We start from the raw sequence: 9,453 nt of genomic DNA, 5'->3' as shown, positions 1-9,453 counted from the left end.
CATTTTCTATAAAGCTGTTCACTTCTAATTGTAGTTTTACCAACTTTGACTAATTTGAAGGAAGGAGTGTAGAAGTTGAGAAACTGAGCAGAGCCCCTAATTGAAAACTCTGATACTGAAATAATCCAGTGTATTAAAGACAAATCCTCTCAACCTCCAAAGTTGCCTGAGAACCCTGATCCATATTTTACCAGTCTCCTGGCTCAGAAAAATCTCAGGAAGACAGGAATCTGGGGGAGGGGATTCCACATTGTGTATACTGCTGCCAAGTTAGAGTTATCTTATCTCAGTAGTGCCAGCTGACTGGGCTATTCCTTCCTCCTCCCTCTCACTTCCCAACCCTGACCCCTCACACCTTTCCACAAGCAAAACACAGGAAACCAGCCTCGGGGATGGTCCAGTCCCTCCTTAGCCCCCCGCACCCACCCCGTGGCGTCTCTACCCCTAAGGCAATAGCAAAACTCTGCAGGTTGAGACCCGCACTACAGAGTCAGCAATCCCCAACCAACCCAATGGCCATGCTAGGATGCGGGACCCGCAGGCTTGGCCCGAGATTTTGCTATAAAGGAGGAGCAGCAGGATCCCGGTTCCAGTGTTCTGCCATCGGGACCCTTAAGTTTCCTTAGAGGTCCCGCTTTTCCCAGGTTGCTGCTGACACTCAGGTAAGGACTGGGCGAGTCGTGGTTGCCGGTTCCCGGGCAGAGGGGGAGGATTTGGGGGCTCTGAAAGAGGCGAAGTCCGTTGGCTCTTTGGAGTCACCCGGGCACAGCTCGGGAGAGAGCAAAAGGGCACAGCCCAGCCTGGACTTAGGAAGAGTTTGTGGTTGTTAATGCCGCCGCTGTTGCTGCTGACTGAGCTTCGAGGTGCAGAGCTTGGCTCTTCGGAGCGCAAAAGTTCACCTGTGTGCGGTGATTGTGTGTGTGTGTGTGTGTGTGTGTGTGTGTGTGTGTTTGTAGGGCGTGTGTCTGTGGGGGGTTCGGCTGGAGTGGGGGATGGGGGATTAAGTTTAGGACGGTGTCCTCCCTGAAACGAGACAAATAAATAGCATCTACACTTTCCAGGAAGGTTGGTACAAAACGCTGTAAAACGTTCCGCAAGCCTTAAAGGCGGTATAAGAATGTTTGCCTTCATTTTAATTCCATTATCAATGATTACCAAAGCTCTCGGACCCCGGGCAGTGTTTTTGGCCAGCACTTACTTAATGGGGGAGGAGATGATCGGAGGAGGGCGAGATGGAAGAAGGTTATCTGTTTGGATGAATTTCGGGATGGAGAGTGGCTTCCCCAGGAGGAAACTGTGACTCCATTCCAGTTTCTGTGAGGTTCTCGGATTTATTCTTGGGGCCGAACTCAGCAGGCATCCCTGGGCTGGAGGTGGGGGACTAGAATTTGTGTACCCGGTTCTGTCTGTTGCTCCAGAAGAGGGAAAGAGCTCCTTCCTGGCCTGCTGGAAAGGCTCTTGAGGATGCCCCGCAAAGCGCACCCCTACACATTCCCCAGAAGAGACCCGGGGCTGGGGGCTGGGGATCGATAGTATCCCGCTAGGAGGTGTGGCACGTGGCTGGGACCAAGTCCCTTCTGCTTGGTTGGTGTTGTCGGGGGTCCTGGCTCACATGGACGCCTCCGCGTCACCTCCTTTCCCTCATTGGAGAGGGGGAGGGGGAGAATTTGTTTCTGGGTGCAGGAGATTCAGATGCCCAGAGGTTGGGAGTCTTTGGCAACTTGGGCGGCCCCTACCAGGGCCAGCCGCTTCCTTTTCCGTGTCTGTAAATGGGACAGCTTTTGGCTTCCGGGGTCTTTGTATAGATATAAGTATGGAGATGGCTATCGCCTCTCCCTTTCCCTCCATCAGCACCCTTTATCTTCTATGGGATCATAGAGTTTGAGCCAGAAGGGACCCTTGGGAAACTGCCCTGAGGTGAAGTGATATGCGCACATATGGGAGTAAATGGCAGAAGTGATGATGGAAACCAGACATCTTGTCCCCAAATCTAGCCCTTTCTCTCCTGCACGCTACTCTGTGGCACTTGGCCATTTTTAATGAGTCGTTTTGAGTTCTAGTAAAAGGTGCATTTGGTGATTAGCTTTAGGCTTAGAAGTGAAGAATTTCATTTATTCAATCAACATTTATTTAGCTCCTATGTGCTAGGCACTGGGGATATAAAGAGGCAAATGACAGTCCTTGCCGTTAGTAAAGCAGTCGTCTTGCATACTTTTGCTAGAACAAATCCCCATTACAGAAAAAAAAATGTTAACACTCTTGTCTCATATAGAGGTGCTCAAAAATATATACATATATAAAGAACAAGAGCACTCAAAAATTTTTTATCAATACATACATTTACGTGTATAAATTTTACATGTATTACTGTGCTAATAATTTTATTGAGTAAATGGAGCAGCTAGGTGGCTCAGTGGATTGATAGTCAAGTTTAGATATTTGAGGTCCTGGGTTCAAATGTGGCCTCAGATACTTCCTAGCTGTGGGACCCTGGGCCAGTCACTTAAGGCCCTTTGCCTACTCCTTACTGCTCTTCTGCCTTGGAACCAGTACAGAGTATTGATTCAAAGGCAAATTAAGGATTTTTTTAAAAATAAAGTATCAGATTAAAATGAAATAAAATCCTGGTGGCAATAGAGCCACTGAAATATTCCTGGAAGGAGGAAGAGCAAAATAGTCATGTGTGAGCTTTTAAATCACTTTGGTCACTGTGTGAAGATAGGATGGAGTGGAGAAAGTCTTGAGGCAAAGGAGAGACCAGTGAGAAAGCTATTGCAAGAAGCAGGTAGGTAGCACAATGAATAGAACTCCAGACATAGAGTCTAGAGGTCTAGCTTCAAATGGCCTCAGATGCTGTGTGACCCTGGGCTAGTCATTTAACCCTTATTGCCTTGCCCTTGACACTCTTTTGTCTTAGAATTGATACTAATCCTAACCCTAACCCTCACCAAAAGTTTAACATAAAAAAAAAAAAGAGGTTGCAATAGTCCAGTGGTGAAGTAACAAAGTGTTGTGAAGACAAATGAGAGATGCTTTGGCAACGGATTGGCTCTAAGGGGTGAGGGGAGCGGAAAATTGAGAATGTGGGGTGACTGGAAGGATGAAGGTGCCCTTGACAAGAAAAGACTTTATTTGTTCCTTTCAGTGTGGGATTCCATTAGAGAAGGGAAACCTGTTTAGGAGTTCAGAATAGCATCTCAAGGACATTTTGTTATTGCCACAGTCCCAGTAGGTTGAGACACCTCTTATCTCAGAGAAAGCAAACTATTAGGCTTGCCTACCTCCTCCTCTCCTCTGATCTTTAGAAGTCAGAAGAGTCCCTCCAGAATTCATAGCTACCTCTTCATAACTTTCCCCTCACCTGGTGGAACTCATGATAGGACTCATGTTGTCAGTAGTGGATGGGGGGGGGGGGTGCTCATGCTATGTAACTTTGGTTTCTGATTGGGTAGTCTTTGGGGCCTTGATTGTAAGTTCTGTCCCAGATCACAGGTATCAAACAGAGAGAGTGGGGGTTTGGGCCAGAAGTCTATAAAATGCTGGTATCTGCACCTGCATGTTGGGCATCACCATTAGGGTGTGACTCCTTCTCATGAGAAAGGTTGAACCTTGCTTCTGTGCACTTACATGGTCTCTATTTCTTTAAGCCGTATCCTCTCATACAATAGTCATCACATTTTGAAAAAGGTGACTTCAAGGAGCAAGATAATGTCACAAGACCTGCATCCGGGGGACTCACTTGACCCATCATGCATAAAAAGAGGAGAGATTGGAGATGTTTATTGGTCATTCCTCTAGCTACAACCCCACACATACCTTTTCCCCATTTTCCCAGTGGCTTCTGCTTGATAGAGTTTTATCAAACAGCCCTTAGTTTGGGGGAGGTTAGAAACATGAGAGACGTTCTCAGTCCGAGTTTATTAGTGTAATAATTAGTATAATTGTATTAGAGACAAGCTCTCTAGATTGACAGTCCAGTGAACGGGATGTAAACCAACCTTACCCTCTCTCTGAATAGTTAACAAAAATAATTATCAATACTCAGTGCTTAGGGGTTATTGAAAAATTTTCAAAATTACTTGAAATTATTTTAAGATTTAAAACATTATCTCTACTATTAATATTGGCAGTAAGTGATGCATTGTCTTTGGTTTTAATGTTTTTTGTATGTCTAAATTCCTGAAAACTCTAAATCAGTATTATGTCTCTTGTGTTTCCCCTCACTTCCATCCCACTGCACACTAACACTCTTATGTTGTAGGAATATTTGGTGTCCTTCCCCTGGGACGATTGTGTGTTTCCCAAAGAACCAAAGAGCCTGAACTTTTGGTTTGGTTTGATTTTAATTGTACCCATTTTATTTCTGCTCTTCCTTTGTTGTTTTTCCTTTAAGGTTGGAAACATGAATTTCTACCTGTGTTTAGCTTCCCTGTGCTTGGGATTAGCGGCCGCCATTCTACCATTTGACAGGGCTTTAGATTCTCAGTGGCACCAATGGAAGGCACAACATGGGAAGTCCTATGAAGCGGTAATCTTTTATCTACTTTTTACCCCAGCTGTGTGCATCCATGTCCCGGGAGGGCTAATAAATGACCTTTCCCAGAAGCCAATGATTCACACAAGAGCTGAATGTGCTCAAGATTGCTGCTTTTCCCACATATAAGGTCGGGGTAGGAATGTCTTATAACATCACAGCTTGGAACCCCTTCTCAGAAATGAATTTTCTGGGACATAAGAGCATATTTAGATGTGGTCACTATCCCAACTGTGCTAACCTGCTTGTTGATGGTGGATTTGGTCTGAAGAAAGTTTGACATGTATACATGATACAGAAGCTTATTGATGGGTTCACATCTGGCCTCAGATACTTTCTAAGTATATCACCTTGGGCAAGTCACTTAACCCCCATTCCCTTGCCCTTACTGGTCTTTTGCCTTGGAATCAATATATAGTCTTGATTCTAAGACAGAAGGTAAGTGACAGTTTTAAAAAAACAAACTTGTACTTTCTTTCAGAATGAAGATAGTTTGAGGAGAGCAACATGGGAGAAGAATTTGAAAATGATTGAAAGGCACAATCTGGAGTACCGAGCTGGCAAACGTAGTTTCCAGCTGGGAATGAACAAATTTGGCGACATGGTGGGTGTATCTGCTAATTCTGAGTGGTCGATAATTTTTTGTACTTGATACACTTACTATAAGACACCTTTCTTTCATTTTAGACCACTGAAGAATTTAAACAAGTGATGAATGGCTATAAGTCCAATGGATCACAGAAGAGGACCAAAGGATCTCTGTTTCGTGAACCTCTCCTTGCACAGCTCCCTGAATCTGTGGGAGAGAGAAAGGCTATGTAACTCCTGTTAAGGAACAGGTATTAAACTTGTTCAAGTTCTGTCCATAGGTACCTCAGATACAACTCAGTGAGGATTATGATGAAATGATTAAATAATGGGCTTCAGATAAGATCTGTGTTTGAGTTCTCTTGCATTGTTTTGAGACTGTTCAGATCTGTCTTAAAAAGCTTCTAAAGATTTTCACATAAACTAACTCACCTTCATTTGACTTTCAGCGTGGTTGTTATTCTTGTTGGGCATTTAGCGCCGCTGGCGCCATTGAAGGTCAGTGGTTCCGAAAAACAGGCAAACTTGTTTCACTTGGTGTACAGAACTTGGTTGACTGTGCTACTTCTGAAGGTAGCCATGGCTGTCATGATGGTTTAATGGAGAACACCTTCCAATATGTGTAGGACAATGGCGGCATTGATACAGAGGAGTGCTATCCTTATGTTAGCTGGGTAAACATCGCCATCATTTTCATTTAGGCTATATTTAGTGGAGAGACTCATTTTGGGGAAATGGGAATTGGGGTGACCTATAAAAAGTAACGTGAAGAAAAATAGAGGCTTTGACCCAAGAGGAATCATTTCTTCATTGGAAGGGTAAACAGAGTTCTTGGATGCTCCATCGTTTTGGTTTACAATTAGTTTAAATGGAGAGACTCAGTTTGAGGGGCTGAGAACTGAGGAGGCTTCTAAAGACAGAAGACTTAAATACCCACCTCCCTAATCAAACCTCAGAATCAGTAGTTGAATTCAAAATATATCAGTAATTAAAATAGTGCCTTTCACTATATATTTAGCTAGAGAAATTAAATTATTTTAAAATATCAAATATTTCATTAAATTAAAATTAAGTTAAAATTTTAATTTAATATTTACATTTTATAATATTTTAAAATAATATTATAAGCAGTTATGAGTAGCCAGGTAGGCTTGCAGATAGATCATTAGACTTGGAATCATGAAGACTCATCTTCCTGAGTTTAAATCTGGCCTCAGATCCTGCTAACCTTGTGTAACACTAGACACGTCATACAACACTGCCTTAGTTTCTTCATCTTAAAATGAGCTGAAGAAGGTCCAAAAAGAGTCAGACACAGGATTGAGATGAGTAATTAACAACAACAAGCATTTATATGTAAGGCATATGAGGAAAATTTGTATACAGGATTATCTCTATAGTTAAGAGTCAGAAAGCATTTTTATATAACATCTATTCAGACATCTTCATTTTACCGGTGGGAAAACTGAGGTCCAGATATCATAGAGTATGGCCTCAGACACTTCTAGCTTTGTGACCCTGATCAAGTCACTTAACCCCCAGTGTCTGGCCCTTTACCACTCTTCAACCACCCACATCCAGCAATTTTTTTTAAATTTTTGAGGATTTTATTCAGCAAACTTAAAAATCACATTAAATATTAGTCATGGTATATATCATGGAGAGTTATATGCATTTTTGTGCACAGAAGTCATTTAGCTGTGAATACATAAGAAGAATAAGAAAGTGACATTCTATGTACACTTAGACATAATATTGTCTTAGTATTTGATTACAGGCATGGTGCCCTTAATGGACAGATTCATGTTCCATATCCAATGTCCAGTTTAATCATGGGGCACAGAGAAATGGTAACAGGAGTCACAGAAACAGGATCAGTTAGAATTCAAGAGTGTGAAACTTGGGCGGAAAAGCGCCATGTTGACCAGTCATGTCAGAAGACGGTCGGTTTCGTAGGGCTTTACTTTCAAATAATCAATTTTACACTTGGGGCTAATTTTTGCAGTGGAGCATTTGGGCTCTTGTGTTTGTCCTTTTCTTTGATTTAAGAGATCGCGAAGAGGCCAGCAGCTGCTTCACGGAGGAATACTGACCAGCCCAGGCTCTGTCCTTTGTATGAACACAAGGCTCATTCTCATTTAACTGCCAAAAGACCAACAGTTTTTGCTTTTGATTCAAAGCAGATGCAGAGTCTTGCTCTACAGTACATGCAGAAAATGAATTGGGGAACTCAGAAAAATGTCTGGAAAATTCAGACATAGTGATAGAGTGGAAATGTTCTATGACTGGATGGCATGTGACCCGGGATCTTTTTCTTAATGTTTTCTTCAGTTAACCTTTTCTAGTCCTCAACTACATCATCCATAAAATAGGACATTTGATGAACAGATCTCTAGGCCATACTAGGTTTAAAATTCATTTGACGGGAACAGTTAATTAATAAAGAGATTATTTGGCACAGGATCCTTCAATAAATTGTCTTCTAGGACCAAGATATGGCCAGAATATGCCGAATGACCACTATGCCCAATGTTCCTTTTCCAAATATCTAGCCCATACTGTGTTGCTTGGGAATCTTTAACTTTTTTTTAATTAATTTATTTAGTAAATTTATAACATTATTCCTTGGTTAAAAGAATCACATTATTTCTCTCCCTCCTCTCCACCCGCCTTTCCCACGGCCAACGCGCAATTACATTGGGTATTACTTGTGTCCTTGATCAGATCCCATTGCTATATTGTTGGTGTTTGCACTATGATATTCATTTAGAGTCTATATCCCCAATCATATCTCCCTCAACCCATGTATTCAACCAGTAGTTTTCCTTCGGTGTTTCTGCTCCCACAGTTTTTCCTCTGGATGTGGATAGTGTTCTTTCTCATAGATCCCTCTGAGTTGTTTGGATCACTGCATTACCAGTAATGGAGAAGTACATTACATTTGATTGTACCACAGTGTATCAGGCTCTGTGTACAATGTTCTCCTGGTTCTGCTCCTTTCACTCTGCATCAATCCCTGGAGGTCTTTCCAGTCCCCATGGAATCCCTCCATTTCATTATTCCTTTGAGCACAATAGTATTCCATCACCAACATATACCACAATTTGTCCAGCCATTCCCCAACTGAACAGCATCCCCTCGTTTTCCAATTTTTGGCCACCACAAAGAGCGCAGCTATGAATATTCTTGTACAAGCTTTTTCCTTATTATCTCTTTGGGATACAAACCCAGCAGTGCTATGACTGGATCAAAGGGCAGACAGTCTTTTAGGGCCCTTTGGGCATAGTGTGGAGAGTGTTTTGCAATTTTGTTCATATAATTCCTGTGTTTGTCTTAGCAGATAGATTCCTAAGTATATTATATTGTCTCGGGTGATTTAAAATGGAATTTCTCTTTCTACTTCTTGCTGCTGAGGTGTGTTGGAGATATATAGAAATGCTGATGACTTACGTGGGTTTATTTTGTATCCTGCAACTTTGCTAAAGTTGTTGATTATTTCCACTAGCTTTTTGGTTGATTCTCTGGGGTTCTTTAAGTAGACCATAATGTCATCTGAAAAGAGTGATAGCTTGGTCTCCTCATTGCAAATTTTAATGCCTTCAATTTCTTTTTCTTCTCTAATCGCTACTGCTAGTGTTTCTAGTACAATGCCAAATAATAGAGGTGATAATGGGTATCCTTGTCTCACTCCTGATCTTATTGGGAAGGCTTCTAGTTTATTCCCATTGCAGATGATGTTTGCTTATGGTTTTAGATATATACTGTTTATTATTTTTAGGAAAGACCCTTCTATTCCTATACTTTCTAGTGTTTTCAATAGGAATGACTGTTGTTTTTTGTCAAAGGTTTTTTCTGCATCTATTGAGATAATCATATGATTTTTGTTGGTTTGCTTGTTAATGTGGTAAATTATGTGGATGGTTCTTATTCCCTCCTTATCTTCTTTACAGTCTTTTTAAACTACTCCCCCACCCTCTTTCTCTCCCTTGTACAGCTTCCCTCCCCACAAGTCCATTTGTTACACTTCTACTTCCCTATAGCGCGCAAATCTGTTCTCTGCCCCAATGGATTTGATTGTTCATCCCTCTTTGAGTCAATTTCAATGCATGTAAGAGTTGAGTATTTCCTATCTTCAACCTCTACCATTCTGGTGTATTGATGTTTTCTCCACTCCTGCTATGAGCTTCTTTGTGACATATAAATTTACTCCTTTTTGTTTCTTTTCCCATTTCTTTTAATATTAACATCTGTTTTTAGCTCTAGTTGTATATATACATATGTATATGTATATATATACACATATATGTATTTATGCATACATATATCTATAT

General features: G+C 41.6%; 1 pseudogene; it reads left to right on the top strand.

The window, feature by feature from the left end:
• The first annotated feature begins 331 nt into the window (after window positions 1-331).
• LOC100619921 (procathepsin L-like) lies at window positions 332-6,001 on the top strand (annotated as a pseudogene).
• Window positions 6,002-9,453: the final 3,452 nt, after the last annotated feature.

The sequence above is a fragment of the Monodelphis domestica genome, chromosome 7 (assembly GCF_027887165.1).
Source record: "Monodelphis domestica isolate mMonDom1 chromosome 7, mMonDom1.pri, whole genome shotgun sequence".
NCBI lineage: Eukaryota > Metazoa > Chordata > Mammalia > Didelphimorphia > Didelphidae > Monodelphis > Monodelphis domestica.
The sequence above is the reverse complement of the archived record's forward strand: the minus strand, read 5'-3'. Positions and strand labels throughout refer to the sequence as shown.